Source organism: Triticum aestivum, chromosome 5D (assembly GCF_018294505.1).
Source record: "Triticum aestivum cultivar Chinese Spring chromosome 5D, IWGSC CS RefSeq v2.1, whole genome shotgun sequence".
NCBI lineage: Eukaryota > Viridiplantae > Streptophyta > Magnoliopsida > Poales > Poaceae > Triticum > Triticum aestivum.
The window spans coordinates 191,455,348-191,478,568 of record NC_057808.1 but is presented as its reverse complement, the minus strand read 5'-3'; positions in this window follow the sequence as shown (position 1 = coordinate 191,478,568).

Sequence of the window (23,221 nt, the reverse complement as noted above, 5' to 3'; positions counted from 1 at the left end):
GCTGTGAGCCTCCTGCCTCAGCAAAGCCAATCAAACTCTGAATGGTGGCTTTCCATTCATCCATCTAATCAGCTGTCGGCGGAAACCTCAGCAGCAGCTAGGCCCACGCCATGGCCTTTTAAGCAGTGCTTGGCATTGGTGATGATGATGTAGACCGCAGCGTCTCCCGGCTCCTAACAGTTCCGGCGGTGGCTGCGCTGGGCTCCCGTCGTCGGGAGCCAGTCGCTGGGATGACGTGGAGACGAGGTGATGGCGCACGTGCGCCAACGATTCCATTCGGAGCATTGGCTGGGCCAATTTGCTCCGGGGGCGGTGCATGTCCCGCGACCGCGCCCATGGCGGGGGCGGCCGTAGGATTGCGATTCTCCTTGGGACGAATGTCACTGCCGTGGCTGTGCCCCTCGGCTAGGCTGGGAGGGACAGAAGGAATAATATCTCTACCCATACCTCGCGGGGCGTGGTCGCCGGGATGTTGTTGGTGTTGTCCTTCTCCGGTGCCTCCCGCTCCTACTTTGGCCACGGGAGAGGTGGTGCCAACGCCGCCTATGCCGACCACGTCTCCCGCAGCGCCCCATCCTCATGCGCCTCCGCATTCCCCGCAGCATCGGCAGTCGCGGGCGGCGGGGCCTTCGAGGTGGACGGGTGAGCGGCGGCACCGGACTTCTTCTTGGGCGCCATTGTCGATGGGGCTGTCGATGATGAAAATGGCGATGAAGATGACGCGCCGCTTACGCTCTCGGGTTCGCGCAAGTGATCCCCCTACCTGGCGTGCCAAAGATGTCGTGGGAAACCATGGCCACCTATGGGGCCAAAGTGCCCCTTTGGTTCGGCGGGGGGATGGGCACGTTGCACAAAGAGTGGAGAAGCGTAACATGGCATGATAGAGATCACACGGGCAGTTTTACCTAGGTTCGGGCCACCGCGAGGCGTAAAACCCTACTCCTGCTTTGCTTGATTGATGGTGGAAAAATGCAGCGCTCTTGCCCGACAAGGTCGCCTCGGGGTGAGAGTGGCTACGCGCATATGAGTGTGAGGGTAATCCTTTCTACGGTTGCCATGGGCCTCCTTTTATAGATCAAGGGGTCACCACAGTGGCGAATCAGTCTTTATGTACTGATTAGATAGCAAATAGTGCTATCATACCTAACTCTGCAGGCTGACAGAGCGCGTTAAATGCGTCGCTCGGTGTCACATCACAGCTCACCCGGCAAGCCCTGCCGGGCTGTTTTGCCAGCTTCGCGCCTGCTTGCTTGACACGTCTCAAGACAGGTGTCGCTTGGAGGTATTTTTTGTAGGAAGTGGCTGCCATGTGGCAGGGAGCAGCCACTCAGTCACTTAGGAGCTTGACACCGCACTGATCGATGATGTGTGTCGCTGTGAGGTGGTGTGGTGGAGTAGTTTGCCTCCGTGAGCCCCGGCAGGCCTGCCGGGGCGATCTTGGAGGCTCACTTCTGGGGTTACCCTAGCCTTGTCAGGCTCGCCTGCCCGGCAAGGGAGGTTCTTCTCGTAGATGTTCCTTGTCCCTCTAGCTAGTCTTGGTCTTCTTGATCTGGACGTTTGGTCCTTCAAAGAACTGATCCTTCGTGCCTTGATCTGATCTTGGTGTGTAATCTTGTTCTTGGGCCTGTGCACAGTCTGGGCAACGGACCCAGGGTTTGTTGCACCGACACGATTGTTTTAGATCCATGTGTTTAATGATATCGTTATATTTATCTTAAGTACTTCTCTTGTCTTTGCGGATGCTTGCATGGAGGGTATAATCATAAGTAGGTGTTTCTTTAATAAAGAGTAGTACCTTAGCTTCGGTCCACCCACATAACACTTATCAAGGCAATCATGTGAAGTCGATGAATCATGGTGAAAGTAACTTGACGATATTCCAGCACGTCCTCAAGAGCATTTTAATCACTATAAGAAGTATCACCGGCTTGTCCTTAGCATAATTAAGGATTGGGCCACTTGCTTCACCTTGGTGCCTTTGTTACTTGTTACCAATTACATGCTATCAAACCATCAGTCAAAACTATCTTGCAACACTTGCAAAAAATACCTTGCTGAAAACCGCCTACCAATTCCTTTTGCTCATCGTTCGGTTCGACACTCTTACAAACTGAAAGGACTAAGACTAATCCCTTATACTTGTGGGTTATCAGCTCATCCTTGACGCGGCTTCTGATCTGGACACCGCGGTTTCGCGGGGGCGACGCCGGCTTCTCCTCGACATGGCACCCATTCTGGACATCGCGGTTGCGCGGGGGCGGCACCGGTTCCTCCTTGATCCGCCGTAGTGGGGACTCCGGCTCGCGCATCATGTGGTGGCATGGCGGGGATGATGGCTCCTCCTCGATGCACGCCGAAGATGGTGGTGCCGGGCCCATGTGACGGAGGAATGCTCCATCATGATCTCCATATGATGAACACATTCTTCGTTTGTTAGAGCAGCCTCCGCAAGGAGGCGGGACCTCTGCTCCAGCTGCTACTGCAGCGTCTGGTGCTCCTCGTAATCGGAGCAGATGACGATCTCCTCCTTGCCAGAAGAGTCGGCCGCCATGGATGCCGAGGGCCTCGGAGAGCAACGGCAACAGCACCAAGATCTGCTCGACGAAGAACTGCCATCATCTGCCGGCGCGGAGAACCATGACTTCGGCATTGCCGCTACATACCTCACTCCTTAGTAGCTTGGACTTGCGCTCATTGGGGAAGCGGTCCTTGTGAAGATGAAGCCATACGAGATCTCCCGGTTGGAGCACCATTGGTGTCTTGTTGATGTCGAGCTTGGTGGCGATGCGATGTACTTGACGCTCGATCGTTGCCCTTGTATCTTCATGTATCTTCTTGAGAAAGCTTGCCCTTGCACTTGCATCCATGTTTGCACATTCTTGGAGCGGGGGAGGCAGAATTTCCAATGGGGACAATGGGTTGAAGCCGTAGACAACCTCGAAGGGGGACTTGCCGGTAGTAGAGTGTCGAGCTCGATTGTAGGCGTACTCGGCGATGGGTAAGCACTCCTCCCACTCCTTGATGTTCTTCTTCATCAACACACATAGGAGAGTAGATAGCATCCGATTCGTGACTTCCGTTTGGCCATTGGTTTGTGGGTGATAGGCCATCAAGAAAAGTAGCTTGATGCCGAGCTTGGCGCATATTGTCTTCCAAAAGTAGCTTAGGAACTTGACGTCGCGGTCCGACACAATGGTCCTTGAGACTCCATGCAACCTCAAGATTTCCCTACAAAAGAGATATGCAACATGTGAAGCATCGTCTATCTTATTGCATGGGATGAAATGTGCCATTTTTGAGAACCGGTCCACAACAAAAAATACGGAATCCTTTCCATTTTGAGTCCTAGGCAAACCAAGCACGAAATCCATACTAATATCTTCCCATGGTTGATATGGAATTGGAAGTGGTATGTAAACCATGAGATTGTGCTTTTGACTTAGCTTTGCGGCATGTAAAGCAACGTTTGGTGATGCGTGCCACGTCGCGGAACATCTTTGGCCAAAAGTACTTGAAGGAGAGTGTGGCAAAGGTCTTGTCGTGCCCAAAATGTCCCATAAGTCCTCCGTCGTGAGCCTCTTGCAAAAGTAACAAACGAAGCGAAGACTCGGGTATACAAAGCTTGTTAGCGCGCATAAGGTAGCCATCCTTGATATAATAGTTCTCCCAACAAGTGTGAGCAAGACATTTGGCATAAGGAATCGCAAACGTAGGATCATGCTCATAAAGATCTTTAACATGCTCAAAGCCAATAACATTCAACTCAAGTTCAGTAACTAACATGCACTTGCGGGAAAGAGCATCCGCCACAACATTTTATTTGCCCTTAATGTACTTGATCACATAAGGAAAAGATTTAATAAATTCACTCCATTTAGCATGCCATTTATTCAACTTGGTTTGACCTTTATGGTACTTGAGTGTCTCATGATCAGTATGTATGACAAATTCATGTGGGCGAAGATAATGCTCCCAAACATGCAATACTCGCACTAAAGCATACAATTCTTTGCCATATATGGGATAGTTAAGTTGAGCACTGGAAAGTTTTTCACTAAAGTATGCAATGGGTCGCTTTTCTTGCATCAAAACTCCGCCAATTCCATTACCACTAGCATCACAATGAACCTCAAAAGTTTTGTTGAAATTAGGTAATGCAATAATTGGGGCATGTGTAAGCAAATCATCAAATGCGGTAGATTGAGATGGTCCCCAAACAAAGGGTGCATTCTTCCTACTCAAAGCATGCAACAATGCGGCAATAGTGCTAAAGTCTTTCACAAAGCAACAATAAAAACCCGCTAGACCAAGGAGACTACGCACTTCTTGCAAATTAGTGGGTTGTGGCCACATTTTAATTGCTTTAATTTTAGACTCATCAACATGAACACCCTTGGAAGACACAACAAAGCCCAAGAAAACAATCTTGTCAACACCAAAAGTGCATTTTTCCATATTGGCATAAAGACGCTCTTTTCTAAGAGTTTGCAAAACATCCCTAAGATGATCTACATGTTCTTTGAGGGATTTGCTAAACACAAGAATATCGTCAAAGTAGACCACAACAAACACTCCAATGTAAGGACGAAGCACATAATGCATAACACGCATGAAAGTTCCGGGTGCTTCCGATGAACCCATAGGCATAACTAACCACTCGTACAAACCAAATTTTATTTTGAAAGCGGTCTTCCATTCATCACCTTCTTGTATGCGGATTTGATAATAACCACTTTTAAGATCAATTTTTTAGAAAAATGGTGGCGCCGCTAAACTCATCTAGCATATCATCAAGGCGTGGAATGGGATGCCTATAGCGAACGGTGATAGCATTTATTGGTCTACAATCGGAACACATGCCAAAACTATCGTCTCTTTTTGGCACAAGAATGACTGGCACGGCACAAGGACTCAAACTTTCACGCACATGTCCATGGTCTATGAGATGTTGGACTTGCCTTTGTATTTCTTTGGTTTCTTCGGGGTTGACGCGGTATGGCACCTTGTTGGGAAGAGGTGCGCCGGGGATGAGGTCGATCCGATGTTCAATGCCACATAGAGGAAGAAGACCGGGAGGTAGCTCATCGGGGAAGACATCCGCGAATTCCTGCAACAAATCAGACAACACTAGAGGAATAGGATTAGGAGTGTTAGTCTTTGCCACCTCATCTTTGCATACTAGTACATAGTGGATGACACTCGATGGGTGATACGTCTCCGTCGTATCTACTTTTCCTAACGCTTTTCCTCTTGTTTTGGACTCTAATTTGCATGATTTGAATGAAACTAACCGGGACTGACACTGTTTTCAGTAGAACTACCAAGGTGTTGTTTTTGTGCAGAAATAAAAGTTCTCGAATTGGAACGAAACTTTGCGAGGATTTTTTATTCAATAAATAATAATTTCTGGAGCCAAGACTCACCGGAGGGGGCACTTGGGTGGGCACAACCCACCAGGGCACCCCCCTCCAAGCGCGCTAGGTGGGTTGTCCCCACCTGGTGGCCCCGCAAACCCTGAAACCAATGCTATAAAATCACATATGTCCAGAAAAAATGAGGGAGAAAGAATTATCGCATTTCATGAGACGGAGCGCCGCCACCTCCTGTTCTTCATCGGGAGGCCAGATCTGGAGTCCGTTTGGGGCTCCGGAGGCGGAGAGGGGGGTCTTCGATCTTGGTCATCACCAACCCTTCTCCATTGCCAATTCCATGATGCTCCCCACTGGGAGTGAGTAATTCCTTCGTAGGCTCGCTGGTCGGTGAGGAGTTGGATGAGATTCATCATGTAATCGAGTTAGCTTTGTTAGGGCTTGATCCCTAGTATCCATTATGTTCTGAGATTGATGTTGCTATGACTTTGCCATGCTTAATGCTTGTCACTTTGGGCCCGAGTGCCATGATTTCACATCTGAACCATTTATGTTATCACCATTATATCCATGTTCTAGATCCAATCTTGCAAGTTATAGTCACCTACTACGTGTTATGACCCGACAACCCCGGAGTGACAATAGTCGGGACACTTCCCGGTGATGACCGTAGTTTGAGGAGTTCATGTATTCACTATGTGTTAATGCTTTGTTCTGGTTCTCTATTAAAAGGAGGCCTTAATATCCCTTAGTTTCCAATAGGACCCCGCTGCCACGGGATGGTAGGACAAAAGATGTCATGCAAGTTCTTTCCATAAGCACGTATGACTATTTACGGAATACATGCCTTCATTATATTTATGAACTGGAGCTAGAGCCGTATCGCCCTAGGTTATGACTATTATATGATGAATATCATCCAACGAATTCACCGATCCAATGCCTACGAATTTCTCTTATATTGTTTCTGCTAAGTTACTACTGCTGCTATTACTATTGCACTTGCTACAAAATCATTGCTATCACTGTTACCGCTACTATTGCAGTTGCTACTAATATCAAAACTATCATATTACTTTGCTACTGATCACTTTGCTATCGATAATTAATTTCTAGGTATGGTTGAATTGACAACTCGACTGCTAATACTTGCAAATATTCTTTGGCTTCCCTTGTGTCGAATCAATAAATTTGGGTTGAATACTCTACCCTCGAAAACTGTTGCGATCCCCTATACTTGTGGGTTATCAAGACCTTTTTCTGGCGCCGTTGCCGGGGTGCATAGCTATATTTGTTGATTCACTTGGGATTATTATCAAAATATCACTATGTAGAATCTGAAAGACGCTAAGACTAATATTTTTTTCCTCCAAGACGAGGGGAGGTAAGGACTTGCCATCTAGCTCTGCATTTGATTCACCTTCTGTTACAAGTAAAATTACAACACCACCACATGCTATTAATCTTGATATGTCACAAGTTATTGATGATGCTACTTTTAATATGAATGATATTTATGATGATGCTAGTACCTTGCTTGATGATAATGTGCCACTAGGTGAATTTCTTGATGAACAACTTGCTAGAACTAAAGCTTTTGAGAATGCTGAAACTGATGAAGAGCTTGAAACTAGAAATCTTGAAACACCTATTAGAACTAGTTCTCCTAGATATGAATTGCCTAAGATACCGGAAGGTTATGTTATGGATGAGGAGACAACTAGAGACATTCTTGCTTGTAAGGATAGAACTGATCTAGAAAAATTATTATGCAAGTATAAAGAAAAGACTTTGAATGCTAAAATGAAATGTGATCCTCAGTTTGCTACTTCACCTATCTTTGTTGATGATAAGGATTATGAATTCTCTGTCGACCCAGAGTTAATTACTTTGGTTGAATCTGATCCTTTCCATGGTTATGAAACTAAAACTGTTGTGGCACATCTTACTAAGTTGAATGACATAGCCACTCTTTTTGCTCATGATGAGAAAATTTGCCACTATTATATTCTCAAACTATTTCCGTTCTCATTAAAGGGTGATGCTAAGACTTGGTATAATACTCTTGCTCCTGGTTGTGTGCATAGTCCCCAGGATATGATTTACTACTTCTCTGAAAAATATTTTCCTGCTCATAAGAAACAAGCTGCCTTACAGGAAATATTTAACTTTGTGTAAATTGAAGAAGAGAGTCTCCCACAAGCTTGGGGAGGCTTCTCCAATTACTTAATGCTTTGCCTGATCACCCTCTTAAGAAAAATGAAATACTTGATATCTTCTATAATGGACTAACCGATGCTTCTAGGGATTTCCTAGATAGTTGTGCTGGTTGTGTTTTCAGGTAACGAACTATTGGACAAGCTGAAGAATTATTGAATAACATATTGAAAAATTATGATGATTGGCCTCTTCCCGAACCACCGCTTAAACCTACTCTGAAGAAGAGGGGTATCTTATATCTCAGTCCTGAAGATATGCAAGAGGCAAAGAAATCTATGAAAGAAAAAAGGTATTAAAGTTGAGGATGTCAAAAATTTACCTCCTATTGAAGAAATACATGGGCTTGATACACCACCACCACCTAAGGTGGTAGAGGTAAATTCTCTAATGAAATTCAATGACAATGAAAATCCTCACAATATGCATCCTAGCCAATGCCTTTATGAGTTTGAAAATTACATTAGAAAGCAAGATCACTTCAATTAAACTGTTATGAAACAATTGAAATACAATTCTGATATGATTGCTCGCTTGAGTGACTTGTTATTTAGAATCTCAAATGATGTTAGAGGTGTGGGAAAGCATGCCTCTATGGTTCAAACTCAGTTAGAGCAAGTTGCTAAATCTCAAAGAGAATTGCTTGATGAAATGAACAATAATATGAATGATCATGTTGTTAGAGTAATGACTAGAGGAGGTAGAATGACTCAAGAACCACTTTATCCTGAGGGACACCCAAAAGGAATTGAACAAGACTCTCAAAGAGTTAACACTGATGCACCTAGTCCTTCTAAAAAGAAAAAAGAAGAAGAAAAATGATAGGATTTTGCATGTCTCTAGTGAACCTGAAGTAGAAAAACCTCCTGATAATGATAATGAAGTTTCTATCTCTGATGCTGAAACTCAATCTGGTAGTGAACATTCACCTTCTGATAATGAAAATGATAATGAGGAGGTTCACGAAGACACTCAAACAAATAATAAAGAACTAGACAATGATGTTGAGATAGAGCCCGCAGTTGATCTTGATAACCCAGAACCCAAAAATAAAAGATATGATAAAAGGGACTTTGTTGCTGGATGTCGCGGGAAACCGCCGCCTCCTATGGGACCAGGAGGCCCCTTGCTGGTTCGGCAGGGGGACGTCGCGTTGCACAAAGAGCAGAAAAGCGTGGGACAGCACGGCAGAGATCACGTGAGCAGTTTTACCCAGGTTCGGGCCGCCGCAAGGCGTAAAACCCTACTCCTGCTTTGGTGGATTGATGGTGGAAAGGTGGTGGTGGAGCGTAGTACACTTGCCCGGCAAGGGTTGCCTCAGGGAGATAGTGGCTACACATGTATGGGGGTGTGAGTTATCCAACCTTCTAACCCTTTCTACGGTTGCCATGGGCCTCCTTGTATAGATCAAGGGGTCACCACAATGGCAAAGTGGTCATTACGCACTGATAAGATAGCAACAGTGCTATCATACCTAACTCTACAGGCTGACAGGGCGCATTAAATGCACCGCTTAATGTCACATTGTTGGTTGCCTGGAAAGGCTTGCGAGGCTATTTTGCCAGCTCCGCGCCTACTTGCTTGACACGTCGCAGGACGGGTGTCGTCTGTGGGTTTTTCCTGTAGGGAGAGGCAGCCATATGGCGAACGGCTCCCACTTAGTCACTCTGCGGCTTGACACCGCACTGATCGACGACGTGGGTCATGGTGGAACGGTTGGTGAGGTGGTTTTGCCTCCACGAGCCCCTGGTAGGCCCCGCCGGGGCGCTTTGGTCGCCTGCTTCTGGGGGTGGCCTCGCCCCTTGCCGGGCTCACCTGCCCGGCAAAGGAGGCCTTTTTCTTGATGATATCCTGCTTCTTTGGCTTGATCTTGGTCCCTCTGATCTGCATGTTGGTCCTTCAAATCTCTTGGTCCTTTGTACTCTGACTTGGGCTGGTGCTTCAATCTTGTTCTCGTGCATGTGCACAGTCTGGGCAACAGACCCACGGTCTGTTGCACCGACAGAAGCCCCCAGGCCTGCCCCAAACACGCTGCCGAGCATCATCGGGGTAGGGCCTAATAAGTGCACAGGCGGAGTTGCTGAAGAGGCTGGTCTCTTGAGGTCTTCTTTGCTTCTTCATTAGCCTTGATTCCGGGACAGTTTCCGGTTTCTCCGTGCGTCGTGCGTAACATTGTGGAAGAACTGCAATCGTGGCTTGCGGATTCTCCTTGCCCCATGATCACGGGGTGGAAACTGCCATCCCACTCGCCTCCCGTTCCGCACGTACCTGCCATGTGTTCCGCATGCATCGAGTGTGGTAGGTGGTGGATGCGGAGGGCGCGGGGAGGACTGCCATGGCCGAAAACCGAGCGCCGATGGTTGCAGCAGAGGGTCAGCCTCGACTCTTAGGGCCACAGAGGGTGCAGAGAGGCCATACTGGAGGAGCGGGCAGCCATTTCCTGTATGAGGAGCCAGCCCCCTGCCCCGTCCCCTTATAAAAAGGGGCAGGGGCGGTGCCTCTCTGCACACACTTCTCCTTCTTCTTCTTTGCAATCCTTCCCTTCTAGCCATGGTGAGAGGGCGAGGGCGCGGCGGCTTCCCGGCAGCGGCGACGAGGGCTTCTTCTCGATAGTGTGTCCCTCCTCCTCCAGATCCTGTGTAGGCGGCACCCGCTGCGAGGGGGGAGGAAGGGGACGAGGTCGAGGTCACCGCGACGCTCGAGGAGGAGGAGGGCGGGGCGGCGCCTCGCCTGCGCCCCCCACCGGCGGCTCCCCCCCGATGGACGACCACGTTGGGGACCAACCTCAGGAGTTCATCATCAGGCTATACAAGCCCTTGTGTGGTCACCTTCGCCTTCCAACCCCCTTCGCGCGAGAGATGGAGCTCGAACAGCCACGTGCTCTAAGGCTGCACATGAGGGGCTGTGGGAACAGCGGTATGCAAGTCGATGTCGACTTCCCCGCTCCTCACATGATGTACCTCCGCCGCGGCTGGGTGACCTTTGCCCGTGCATACGGCTCCTCTAGTTCAAACTAACAGAGAAAGGCCTGCTCTCTGTCAAGATCTTCGGGCACTCGGGAGGTCGCTTAGGGTGCTGCGCGTAGAACTCAACCGACGACGAAAGCTCCTCCTCGAGCGGGAGCGACGAGGAGCACAGTGATGGTGATGATGACAGTAGCGGACGGGGGAGTGACGACTCTGACTCTGGCTGATCGCCGCCCGCACCATCTTCATCAGGCAGTCGCACCATCATCTGCATCCGCATCTCCTTGCCGGCAACGCAATTTGCCAGGGAGTTGGATGCAGAGGTGGAGATGGTGCTCTCGGGCTCCTCCAGCAGTCTTCCAGCTAGACCCCGGCAGGCTTCCTCTCGGGCTGCAGCTCCGTTGGCCCTGTCGTGTCCTGCTGGCCCTGGTGGCGGTGGTCGACGGTGTCGCCTCCGCCATGCTCTCCATCAAGGCGTTCCCTCGTGCTCCCGTTCCTGTCGGGCTACCTCTCCTGGAGCCCGAGGAGAGCGGGTTGGGCTCCCGCCCAGGCGCTCCTTTTCCCTCCTCGCCTTCGACGGCCGTGCCTAGGAGGAGAGGGACAAGAAAGGGCATTACAGAGCACTTATATTTTTTCAATCTTAAATCTATAGGAACTTGCCAAATTTTAATTCAACCTGATAACACTCTTGAAGGTCGTGGACCTTGGTCCGATGAATCTTGCAGTACGGTCCATCGCCTTTCCCAGCTTTCTCGGCAGCAGCGGCTTCCCGGCAGTCAGTGCGCGCGGCAGCTTCCTTGCCGGGGGCCTCAGCTTTGGTCTTCTTGCCACTGCTAGGCGTACCCAATCCTTCAACAGTCATCACTGCCTTATCTCTCCGCTTCTTACTGCACTTCTTGCTCTTCTTCTAACTGGTTGATTCGTCCTCATCCTCTGAATCAACGTTGGTGCAATCTTCCTCTCCAGGCAACTTTCTTCCCTCCTCCATCCGAGCGCACTTATCCACTAATGTTTAAAGCTCCTTCACAGTCTTGGGCAACCGCACGTTATCTTGGAACGAATCCGGCGGTTGCGCACATTGGACTGGAAGGCAGCTATTACGGCTGCCGGATGGATATTTGGGATATTTCTATGAACTTTGCTGAATCTCTGTAAATACTTACAGAGGGTTTCTCCTTCCTTCTGCTGAAGAAGCTGCAAGTCGTTGGGCCTATCGGGTTCTTGATGACCGCCAGTAAAGGCGCCAATGAACTCGTGGCACAAGTCAGCCCATGATGAAATGGAGTTCTCCGGTGGGTGCATCAGCCAAGACCTCACATTGGACTTGAGGGCCAAAGGAAATTAGTTGGCGAACACCTTCTCATCTCTTCCCACGGCAGCCTGAACAGCGATGGTGTAGATGCTCAGGAACTCTGTCGGGTTCAGCCTCCCGTCATACTTCTCAGGTATCTCTGGCTTGAACGTGCGAACGGACGGCCAACGGACTTGCCACAGCTCTTGTGTAAAGGCAGGGCAGCCAACCTCGAAAGTATGCACCCGCCAACACCAAGCGCAGGCAAGTCGACGTTGAGGCCGTCGCACCTGTCGGTCCGGCGGAGGTCGTCGCGGCATTGCTCGATGACAACGCGCGTGTTTCCTCTCCGCCTATCCTCCGGGGCTCGACGTTGGCCTGGACATGCTCGAGGGTCAGAAGAGGCCATCGAGACATCGTCGGGGTCTTGATTCTGTTGCGCTCGCGCTGGCTGCCGCGGTGGGGACTGCACCGCGGGGATGGCACCATCCGTATGGTCAGCAGCGTGAGCTGTTGCTGTCGCTTGGGGAGGTCGCGGCGGGCCAGCTCACCGTGAGACCCCAGCTTTGGCGATACCGAGTAGGCTTTGGATGGTGGCTCGCCATTCGTCTATCTGCTCGGCCGCTGGCGGAAACCTCAGCAGCAGGTGAGCTCGTGCCATGGCCTCTGAAGTTGTACTTGCATGGATGATGATGAAGTCGATCGTACTGTTGCTCGGCTCCTGACGCTGTCAGCGGCGGTAGCGCTGCGCCCCCGCTGCTGTTGCGGGGCAACCAAATGGATGTGGTGTGGCGAAGGCGCTCGAGGGCTAGCGGCTCCGTCGGGCGCAGCGGCTTGGTCGACCCGTCCCGGGGGAGGTGCACCACTGCGACCGCACCCGTGGTGGGGGCGGCCGGAGGGCGGCGGTTCGCCCCGTTCCGAGTGCTGTTGTTGTGGTTGTGCCCGTCGGTGGGAGAGAAGGGCGCAGATGGAGTAATCCCCTCACCTGTACCTCGGGGAGGATGGCCATCGGGGTGTTGCTGATGCTGCTCTCCTCCGGTGCCCCCCTGCTCCTGCGTCGGTTCCGGGGGAAGTGGCGACGGTGCCGCCTGCTCCGACCACAACCCCAGCAGCGTCTGCGTCCTCGTGTGCCTCCGCACCCCCCGCAACGTTAGAGGCCGCGAGCGGCGGAGCCTTCGAGGTGGATGGGTGATACGAAGGACCGGGTTTCTTCTTGGGCGCCATGGTCGATGGCGTCGTCGAAGATGAAGATGGTGATGAAGATGATGCACTGCACAAACATTCAGGTTTGCGCAAGCGATCCCCTACCTGGAGCGCCAAAGATGTTGCGGGAAACCGCGTCCATCTATGGGACCAGGAGGCCCCTTGCTGGTTCGGTAGGGGGACATCGCGTTGCATAAAGAGCAGACGAGCGTGGGACAGCACGGCAGAGATCACGCGCGCAGTTTTACCCGGGTTCGGGCCGCCGCGAGGCGTAAAACCCTACTCCTGCTTTGGTGGATTGATGGTGGAAAGGTGATGGTGGAGCATAGTACACTTGCCCGGCAAGGGTTGCCTCAGGGCGATAGTGGCTACGCGCGTATGGGGGTGTGAGTTATCCAACCTTCTAACCCTTTCTACGGTTGCCATGGGCCTCCTTTTATAGATTAAGGGGTCACCACAATAGCAAAGTGGTCATTACACACTGATAAGATAGCAACAGTGCTATCATACCTAACTCTACGGGCTGACAGGGTGCATTAAATGCACCACTTAATGTCACATCGTTGGTTGCCCGGCAAGGCTTGCCGGGCTATTTTGCCAGCTCCGCGCCTGCTTGCTTGACACGTCGCAAGACGGGTGTCGTCTGTGGGTTTTTCCTGTAGGGAGAGGCAGCCATGTGGCGAATGGCTGCCACTTAGTCACTCTGCGGCTTGACACCGCACTGAGCGACGACGTGGGTCATGGTGGAATGGTTGGTGAGGTGGTTTCACCTCCGCGAGCTCCCGGCAGGCCCTACCGGGGCGCTTTGGTCGCCTGCTTCTGGGGGTGGCCTCGCCCCTTGCCGGGCTCGCCTCCCCGGCAAAGGAGGCCTTTTTCTTGATGATATCCTGCTTCTCTGGCTTGGTCTTGGTCCCTCTGATCTGCATGTTGGTCCTTTGAATCTCTTGTTCCTTTGTACTCTAACTTGGGCTGGTGCTTCAATCTTGTTCTCGTGCCTGTGCACAGTCTCGGCAACAGACCCAGGGTTTGTTGCACCGACACTAGAAAACATGGTAAGGAAAGAGAACCATGGGTTCAAAAACCTATGCCCTTTCCACCTAAGTTAACTAAAAAGAACGATGATGAAGATTTTGAACGCTTTGCTGAAATGATTAGGCCAGTCTTTTTGTGTACTCGCTTGACTGATATCTTGAAAATGCCTCCTTATGCAAAGTATATGAAAGACATCATCACCAACAAGAGAAAAATACCGAAAGCTGAAATCTCCACCATGCTTGCTAATTATACTTTTAAAGATGGAGTACCTAAAAAACTTGGAGATCCGGGAATCCCCACTATACCTTGCTCCATCAAAAGAAACTGTGTGAAAACTGCTTTATGTGATTTAGGAGTTGGTGTTCGTGTTATGCCTTTTTCTTTATATAAAAGACTTGATTTGAATAAACTCACACCTACTGAAATATCTTTGCAAATGGCTGATAAATCAACTGCCATTCCTATCGGTATTTGTGAGGATGTCCCGTTCTTGTTGCTAACGTTACTATCTTGACTGACTTTGTTATACTTGAGATGCCCGAGGACGACAACATGTCGATTATCCTTGGTAGACCCTTTTTGAATACTGCAAGGGCTGTTATTGATTGCTACAAAAGAAAGGTCACTTTTCATATCAATGGTAATGAGCACACGGTGCACTTCCCGAAGAAACAATTCCAAGTGAATGGCATTAATGTTATTGAAACATCTCCGACAATCACTATTGGAAGTTTTCAACTACCCCTACCTACTGATAAAAAGAAATATGAAATGCTTATTGTTGGGGACATTCATATCCCCTTGAGGTAACTTAGTGATTTACGAAAGTTCTTCGGTTTCATGCTAATCGAAAGTTGTAGCGACCAGACCTCAAACAGTCTAGTCCCTGTGCATCAGTGTCATCCCTGGATCGGTAATGCTGACACGCACAGTACTTGAAGGATTTATAACAGAGTAGCAATCACACACTTATTACATCGAATAGTCTCAAGAGAGAACTTAATACAATAAATATGGCTTAAGGCCATCTAAAAACAATAACAGCGGAAGGCTTGGAAGATAAAGTGAGTCCATCAACTCCAACGGCATCACTGAGTATAAGACCACGACCTATGGCACCTTACTCGTCTGAAAAGTCTGCAACATGAACGTTGCAACCCGAAAACAGGTCAGCACATGGAATATGCTGGCAAAGTAACACATAGAGAGAAATGAACAGAATAATGCTATGACTACATGCATATTTGGCTGGTGGAAAGCTCTATGGTTACAGTTTTGCGAAAAGCCAATTTTTTCCTACAACAAAGGAATAAATTTTATTTAACTATCATGGTGGTTGTTAAACATTGAGAAGGTACCTCCAACTCAATCCCAATTAAGAACGTGATTAACCCAATCAAATTAAATTAAGTAACATGATGATGAGATTCACATGATAATCCAAGAACTAGATACTCAAGATGTCCATAACCGGGGACACGGCTAACCATGATTAGATTGTACACTCTGCAGAGGTTTGCGCACTTTTCCCCAGAAGACTCGATCGCCTCCGCTTGATTTCTCGCTGTGACGCCCCCGATTTGACCGTACACTAATCATGCACGCAAATGTGCACGACCAAGATCAGGGACTCACGGGAAGATATCACAACACAACTCTACAACATAAATAAGTCATACAAGCATCATAATACAAGCCAGGGGCCTCGAGGGCTCGAATACAAGTGCTCGATCATAGACGAGTCAGCGGAAGCAACAATATCTGAGTACAGACATAAGTTAAACAAGTTTTGCCTTAAGAAGGCTAGCACAAAAGTAGCAGCGATCGAAAAGGCAAGGCCTCCTGCCTGGGACCTCCTAACTACTCCTGGTCGTCGTCAGCGGCCTGCACGTAGTAGTAGGCACCTCCAGTGCCGTAGGTGTCGTCGTCGACGGTGGCGTCTGGCTCCTGAACTCCAGCATCTGGTTGCGACAATCCGGTATAGAAAGGGGAAAAGAGGGAGAAAAGCAACCGTGAGTACTCATCCAAAGTACTCGCAAGCAAGGAGCTACACTACATATGCATGAGTATATGTGTAAAGGGGCATATCAGTGGACTGAACTGCAGAATGCCAGAATAAGAGGGGGATAGCTAGTCCTGTCGAAGACTACGCTTCTGGACATCTCCATCTTGCAGCATGTAGAAGAGAATAGATTGAATTCCTCCAAGTAGCATCGCATAGCATAATCCTACCCGGCAATCCCCTCCTCGACGCCCTGTTAGAGAGCGACCACCGGGTTGTATCTGGCACTTGGAAGGGTGTATTTTATTCAGTATCCAGTTCTAGTTGTCATAAGGTCAAGGCACAACTCCGGGTCGTCCTTTTACCGAGGGACACGGCTATTCGAATAGATAAACTTCCCTGCAGGGGTGCACCACATAACCCAACACGCTCGATCCCAATTGGCCGGACACACTTTCCTGGGTCATGCCCGGCCTCGTAAGATCAACACGTCGCAGCCCCACCTAAGCACAACAGAGAGGTCAGCACGCCGGTCTAACCCTATGCGCGCAGGGGTCTGGGCCCATCGCCCTATGCACACCTGCACGTTGCGTACGCGGCCGGAAGCAGACCTAGCCTAGTGGCGTTCCAGTCCAATCCGGCGCGCGCCACTCAGTCGCTGACGTCAAGAAGGCTTCGGCTGATACCACGACGCCGGGATACCCATAACTACTCCCGCGTAGATGGTTAGTGCGTATAGACCAAATGGCCAGACTCAGATCAAATACCAAGATCTCGTTAAGCGTGTTAAGTATCCGCGAACGCCGACCAGGGCCAGGCCCACCTCTCACCTAGGCGGTCTCAACCTGCCCTGTCGCTCCGCCACAAAGATCCACTTGCGGGTACTCCTACGAGCCGACCCGACTTTAGTCATCACATGTGTCATGTATGTAGTATATAAGTATATACCCGTGATCACCGCCCAGGTGATCACGGCCCGATAGTATAGCACAGCAGACGGACAAGAATGTAGGGCCACTGATGGAAATCTAGCATCCTATACTAAGCATGTAGGATTGCAGGTAAAGGTATCAACAGTAGTAGCAAGGATAGGCTATGCATCAGGATAGAATATCGAAAAGCAGTAACATGCTAAACTACTCTAATGCAAGCAGTATAGAGAATAGAGTAGGCGATATCTGGTGATCAAGGGGGGGGGCTTGCCTGATTGCTCTGGCAAGTAGGAGGGGTCGTCGACTCCGTAGTCGAACTGGGCAGCAGCAGTGTCGGTCTCGTAGTCTACCGGAGAGAAGAGGGGGAAGAAACAGTAAATACAATGCAAACATAAGCATGACGATGCGTGACATGACAGTGAGCGGTGCTAGGGGTGTCCTAACGCGACAGTAGGTGGTACCGGTGAAGGGGGGGAACATCCGGGAGGTATTCCCGATGTTTCGCGTTTTCGGACAGACGGACCGGAGGGGGAAAGTTGCTAGTTCGATAGGTTAGGGAGGTGTGGTGGACGAACGGACTGCGTATTCGGATTCGTCTCGTCGTTCTGAGCAACTTTCATATAGAAATCATTTTCATCCGAGTTACGGTTTAAAAGATATGAATTTTCAAAGTTTATTTGAATTTCTGGAATTATTTAATATCAGAAAAAATGAATTATGACGTCAGCATGAGGTAATGCTGACGTCAGCAGGTCAACTGGTCGGCTGACCAGTCAAACCAGACAGGTGGGTCCAGTGGGACCCACATGTCAGCCTCTGTTAGTCTAACATTTAGTTAAACTAAACTAACAGTATAATTAGAGGGATGGGCCCCACATGTCAGTGACTAATTAGTTAATCTAATTACTTTTAATTATAAAATCATTTTAATTATTTATTTTAAGGGGCGGGGCCCGCACGTCAGTGGCTGGGGCCGCCCAGTCAGCCCAGTTGACCAGGTCAACTGGTCAACAGGTGACCAGGGGGCCCACTGGCAGTGACCCAGGGGGTGGCCCCCAGGTGTGCCACGTCGGACGCCGGCGGGAGGGCACTCCGGCGAGCCCGTACACGGCGACGAGCCTCGGCCGTGGCCGGATTTCGGCCACAGGGGTCCGTTTCACGCGCGCTTGGTCGCGTTCGAACGGCCAAGACGATCCGCGCCGGATGGTGGTAGTGGTTCGTCCGGAGATGGCCGGAAACGGCACCGGCGGTGAGCTTAGCGGCGGCCGGAGTTCGGGGTTGCACGGGCACGGCGATGGGAGGCACGGGAAGGCCAGGCGTGGGGCTCTACGGGGTCCTGGGAGTGCCAGGAGCACGCGGGGACCATCGGTGCGGGCGGAGGAGCTCGGGGTGCGCGAGGACGAGGGGGGGGCAGGCGGGGCGTGGCCGACGCGGGCGCGCGGTCGGGGCGCGAGCGGGCGAAGGCCGTGCGGGCGCGCGTGCGTGGACAGGCGCGGCGGGGCGCGTCTGGGCGCGCCGGAGCGCGAGCGGGGCGGCGGTGACCGAGAGGAGAGGGGCGGGCGACGGAGGCCGGTGGCCTCACCGAGGGATGCAGGGTCACGGCAGTGGGGTCGAGGGGGAGACGGGGGCGACGGCGATGCGGTGTCGAGGCGCAGGCCGGCGAGGAGGAGGAGGCAGGCCGGCGAGGCAGCGCTCCGGCGAGGCGAGGGCGCGGGGTCGAGCGCGACGGCGTCGGTCTCCTCCTCGATCCAGACCGGGGGGGTGAGATATTTCGGGGGGGGAAGCGAGGCCGTCGGTGGGGGGGGCAGGGGATAAGGTGAAGGGGGTTGGGCCGGCCGGCTGGGCCTGGGGTGGCCCAGTTGGGCCAGGTCCAGTGGGGGGGGGGCTTTTGTTCCTTTTTTTTTCTTTGTTCTGTTTTCTGTTTTCTCTTTTTTGTTTATTTCCTTTTCTGTTTTATTTCATTTAAAAGTATTTAGACATTTTATAAAAATGTGTTTTCTCCACCATAATTACCAGTGTATTATTTAGAACCCACTGAACATTTCTGTTTGAATTTTTGAAAACTTTTATTTTCCACTTTGATTATATTTGAAGTTTGAACTAGGAGTTTGACAAGGGTGTGGTTCAAATGTGATCAAGCCCTGTTTAGCAACATGATTAGCTTAATCACAGGGGGTTACTGTAGCATGATTCCCAGGGTGTTACAAATCTCCTCCACTACAAGAAATCTCGTCCCGAGATTTAGGAGGTAGAAGGAAACAGTGCGGGGTATTCTTCGCGCAGACGATCCTCTCGGTCCCAAGTGGCCTCATCTTCAGAATGGTGCGACCACTGGACTTTGAGAAACTTGATCGCCTTCTGACGTGTGCGGCGTTCAGCTTGGTCGAGAATGCGGACCGGATGCTCCTTATAGGAGAGGTCTTGCTGCAATTCGAGCACTTCATGATCCACAGCTCGGATTGGATCCTTGAAGCATCGGCGGAGCTGTGACACATGGAACACATCGTGAACCTGAGAAAGGTTCGGAGGTAGTTCCAGTTGGTATGCCACTTTTCCACGCCTTTCGAGAATAGTGAATGGGCCAATATAGCGAGGAGCTAGTTTGCCCTTGATCCCGAATCGGTGAGCACCCTTCATAGGTGTGACTCGAAGATAAGCCTTTTCGCCAGGTTGATAGACCATGTCTTTATGATGACGGTCATACTGACTCTTCTGACGTGACTGAGCAGTCTTGAGATTCTCGCGAATAATGCGGACTTGTTCTTCGGCATCTTGGATAATATCCGGACCGAAGAGTGGACGTTCCCCAGTTTCTGACCAGTTCAGAGGGGTTCGGCACTTTCGTCCATATAACACCTCGAAGGGGGCCATCTTCAGACTAGCTTGATAGCTATTATTATAGGAGAACTCAGCATACGGGAGAGATTCCTCCCATTTCTTGCCGAAGGAAATAACGCAAGCTCGAAGCATGTCTTCGAGGATTTGATTGACGCGTTCAACTTGTCCTTGCGATTGAGGATGAAACGCAGTACTGAATGACAGATGAGTTCCCATTGCTTCTTGGAAACTTGCCCAGAATCTTGAAGTGAATAAGCTACCACGGTCTGAACTGATAACCAATGGAATACCGTGGAGCGAAACAATCCTGGACATATAGAGCGTTGCCAACTGGCTAGCAGTGATCGTTTCTTTGACTGCCAGGAAATGTGCAACTTTGGAAAGCCGGTCAATGACGACAAGAATAGCATCATTACCTTTCTGCGATTTGGGAAATCCAGTGACGAAGTCCATCTCAACACGGTCCCATTTCCATTCAGGAATAGAGATAGGTTGCAGAGTTCCAGCAGGCCTTTGATGTTCTGCTTTGATACGACGGCAAACGTCACACTCAGCAACATAACGAGCAATGTCTTGCTTCATATTAGTCCACCAGAATCTCTGACGGATATCTTGATACATCTTTGTACTACCAGGATGGATGCACAGAGGCGTATCATGAGCTTCTTTCATAACTTCCTGTGTCATATCCAGGTTTTTCTCTGCACATGGCACCACTAGGCGGCCCTTGAAGTATAGGGCGCCATCTTCAGAAATGGTGAAGAATGAGGGCTTTCCTTCTGCGAGGTAGCGCTTAATCTTGTGGGCTTCAGAGTCATACCCCTGTATTCTCTTGATGGAGTCCAGGAGATCTGGTTCGACGACCAGGGTATTGAGGGAACCCTGGGGAACAACACGGAGGTTCATCTTGCGGAACTCCTTAGGAGGGGGAGCGAGTGCACCCGGAGGAACAATATGGAGGTTCACCTTCCTGAATTCTTCAACAAGTGAGGGCTGAACTTTATGAACCTGGAGGTGGTTGCAGTAAGACTTGCGGCTCAAGGCATCAGCCATTACATTAGCCTTGCCTGGCGTATAGGAAATACCCAAGTCAAAGTCTGCAACGAGCTCCATCCATCTCTGTTGACGGAGGTTCAGATCTGGCTGAGTAAACAGATACTTCAGACTTTGGTGGTCAGTGAAGATCTCGCAACGATTACCGAGAAGGTAATGTCGCCACTGCTTCAGCGCATGAATGACAGCAGCAAGTTCGAGGTCGTGAACTGGGTAGTTCTCTTCGTGAGGGCGCAATTTTCGAGAGGCATAAGCAATCACTCTGCGGTCTTGCATTAGGACACAGCCTAATCCTTGATGGGAAGCGTCGCAGTAGATGACAAAGTCCTTCTTAGTATCAGGTGGAGCTAGAACTGGGGCAGAAGTCAACTTGTCTTTGAGTGCTTGGAAACTTTCCTGACATTTGTCTGTCCATTGGAACTTGACGCCCTTATGTAACAGGTTAGTCAGAGGCCTGGCGATCTTGGAGAAGTTCTCGACAAATCGACGGCAATAGCTGGCGAGACCGAGAAAACTTCTGACTTGCTTAACGTTCTTGGGAGGAGTCCAATCAAGAATAGTCTGAACTCGCTCGGGGTTGACGGCAATACCATCCTTAGAGATGACATGCCCGAGATAGGTTACTTCGGGTAGCCAAAATTCACATTTAGAGAACTTGGCATATAGTTGATGTTCTCGTAGCTTTTCCAGCACAAGACGAAGATGTTCAGCATGTTCTTCTTCGTTCTTGGAAAATATCAGGATATCATCCAGATAAACCACGACGAACTTGTCGAGGTAATCCATGAATATGTAGTTCATCATACGAGAGAAGGTGGCTGGAGCATTGGTTAAACCGAAAGACATGACGGTGTACTCGTATGAACCATAGCGAGTCACGAAGGCGGTCTTTGGGATATCCTCTTCGCGAACACGGATCTGGTGGTAGCCCAACCTCAAGTCGAGCTTAGAGAACACTGACGAACCCGCCAGTTGATCATACAGATCATTGATCCGAGGAAGAGGGTATTTATTCTGAATGGTAGCTTGGTTTATAGGACGGTAGTCTTGAACTAACCGGTTTGTCCCATCCTTCTTCTTGACAAAGAGAGAAGGTGCTCCCCAAGGAGAGCAACTTGGGCGAATGAATCCTTTGCGAAGAGACTTGTCGATTTCCTCCTTAAGCTCAAGGAGTTCATGCGGCGGCATTTTGTAGGGTCGCTTGGCTATAGGAGTGGTGCCTGGTTTCAAGTCGATGATGAATTCGACAGCTCTAGCAGGGGGAATCCCTGGAAGTTCTTCAGGGAAGACGTCGAGGAATTCACGCACGACGGGAATATTTTCAATGCCCTCGAGTGGTGCAGCGTTCAATGCATTCAATGCATAGAGCCTTGCCTCGGCATTTTGCACCAGATTAGCTTGGTAAGCAACTATTTCATCTGAAGGGTGTAGCAGATGGACGGTTTTAGTGGCGCAAACTATAGAAGCAGTATGCGCTTTCAACCAATCCATACCCAAAATGAGGTCGATGTTAGACGACTTCAGGATAATGGGAGAGGCATAGAATTCCAGCCCTTCGATTTCCACGGGGACATCGATGCCAACCAAGGAGGTTTGACACTGTCCCACGGGGGTTTTGACCAATACAGAGGTGTTCATCTCCTCACATTTAACGTCGTGCTTGTATGCAAAATCTTCTGACATGAATGAATGCGATGCACCTGTATCAAATAAAACGGATGCTGGTACTGAATTTACGAGGAGTGTACCCATCACAGTAGCAGGCTGGTCTTGAGCTTCGTTGAGATCAACGTGGTTGGCATGAGCACGACCATAAGGCTTAGCATTGTTGTTGCGAGGCTGATTGTTACCACGGCCAGTTGCTGGAAGGGCCAGTTGATTCTGGTTCTGGTTGCATTCTCTAGCACGGTGTCCTGGTTGACCACACCTGAAGCACAAGCCATTATTCGGAGTGGGAACAGGAGCTTGGGATGGTGGAGCCGGAAGTCTTGACTGCCTAGTTGGTGGTGGAGGCAGACGAGGTGCAGCATAGGTCTGCCTTGGGGCAGATGCATTTGGACGGTACATGCTGTTCGGGATCCATATCTTACGCTTCTGTGAGGGCGGGCCCGAAGATGAGCCCGTGTCACGGTTGCGTCTGTGAGAGCTCTGGTATTCCTGCAGACCAGTTTCGACATTGATGGCCTTGTTCACCAAGGTGGCGAAATCAGCAAAGTCATGCACTAGAAGTGCGAGCTTGATGTCAGCTTGAAGGCCATCACGGAACTTCTCCTGTCTGCGTGCATCAGTTGCAATGTCTTCTTCAGCATAGCGGG